Below are 2036 nucleotides of genomic sequence, written 5' to 3' on the forward strand. Positions count from 1 at the left end.
TCGCCATTGATGTTAACCTGGCGTGCATCATACCCGGTATCGATGTTCGAAACGCGGGGATGCCAAGTCCACCCTCCTTGCAACTGGCGTGGAAATACCCAAGCGGTACATCTTTGGGCAGACGCAACCACCTTCGAACGGCCAGCCGCGTCTGTTTATCTAATGCCTTCAAGATTTTAAGTGGGCATCTTGTCAAAACCAGCTGGTGATAAAAACGCGGAATGAGGAAACAGCGCAAGATCTTGAGGCGCTGTTGAGGCTTGAGTGGCGCCTTGGTGATATTGGCCAACTCTCTGTCTAGCTTGCCCCCAGGTTTTTCAATACCCATTGGCGAGATCTTAATGCCCAGATATCGGAAGCCCTCGGTAGGTCCCAGTTGTTTTATAGACCGACCGTTGACCTCAAATTTGCTGGCGGAGAGTATCTTGTACTTCTTTTCTTTACCAGCGATCTGGATGGACATAGCCAGACATTTATCGGAGTTGAATTCCAACCCGTACTTTCGTGCCTCTTCCTCAGCCGTTCGAAGCATGCCCTGCATTCCTGAAACGGAGGACGCGAACAAGATCAGGTCATCCGCATACGCCAGTATATTGACCCTTTGCTCCCTGATAACATAGCCGACCTCCTCGGGTAACACCCTTATCACCTGGTCCATGACGATCGAGAATAGCAGGGACGACAAGGGATCGCCCTGCCGCACACCCCTCGCTACCCGGATCGGATCTGATGTCTCTCCACGGACCTGAAGCACGGTTCGGCTATTACGGTACGTCGCTGTTATGTACCTCACAAAGAGCTCCGGGAGTCCCAATCCCCTTAGTGCCGATGTTATGGCATGGTGACTAACGCTGTCAAACGCCTTGGCCACATCTAAGGACACAACGTGAAGCTGCTTTAAGCAGCTCCGTGCGTCACGAAGGGCAGTTGATAGTACAAGCACGTTCTCAGCACAGCCATCGTGTACTCCTCGTTGCCGCTCATCGATGAGACCGGCTTTTGCCAATCTCACCGCCAAGATTTTATGCAGCTGACGAACGACGACTGAAGCCACACTTATAGGACGGAACTCGGATGGTGTTGAGCTTCCGTCCTTCTTAGGGATAAATACCGTCCTGCTGATGAGGAGCTCAGATGGAAATGCCCCTACCGCAAGGATGACATTATAAAATAAGGTTCTTAGAACTACTGGCACACTCCTCCATTGCCTGCTCGAGATGTTATCGAGACCCGATGCCGAGGAGAGCGGGATCTCATTGGCCCGGATCTCATGGCCACGAACCGGCTCAGCGATCCAATGCAGGTCCTCCCTTTCCTGAACTGGATGAAGGTGTTCAATGGGGACAGAAGGACTGGTGAGCATAGGTGTCCAGTACTCCACCATCTCGCCAACGGTTGGTGTTTGAGCCTGCACCGGGCCATCCAGTACAAGCTTGGCCGCGCGAGACATGTCCTTCTTCCAGAGTTCCTGCATGGCCGCATACTCCCTTCTCCTCAGTCTCCACCTCGGCACGGGCCCGGCAGGTGCAGCTTTAGGTGGCCGGAGCAGTGGTGTTCTCCGCTCCTTTACTTTCGCAGAAGGCGTCGGAAAGACTCTTTGAAGCCATCGACAACAAGCACTCGGTGTTATTGGTTCTCGATTAAGAACCATTCTCGCAAGACTTACGAGTTCCTCCGCTTCATGGGATTTCACCCTTTCGGCCGGATCAATCAGCTTACGGATAGCGTCAATATATTGGCACTGATGTTGCTGTGCCGACGCAGAGTGCTCCTGAACAGGAGTAGGCGAATCCGCCTGTCGATGACTTGTGTCGTGATGTTGAGTGACACTGGAGGTTGAAGGTTGAGACTCAACGGCAGTTCCACGCTCGCGGCATACACCGATCTTCTGTGTAACAAGAGCTTTATACGTCAATTTCTTTCTGAGGCCCTTCAGTCGATCAAGACTGAATTTATTGTCGAAGACCGTCAGTAGATGTTCATTCATAAATTTGACGTTGCCCTGCACACTCGCAAGCGCCTCAGCCGCCGCCACC

This window comes from Megalopta genalis, unplaced genomic scaffold, assembly GCF_051020955.1.
Source record: "Megalopta genalis isolate 19385.01 unplaced genomic scaffold, iyMegGena1_principal scaffold0051, whole genome shotgun sequence".
NCBI lineage: Eukaryota > Metazoa > Arthropoda > Insecta > Hymenoptera > Halictidae > Megalopta > Megalopta genalis.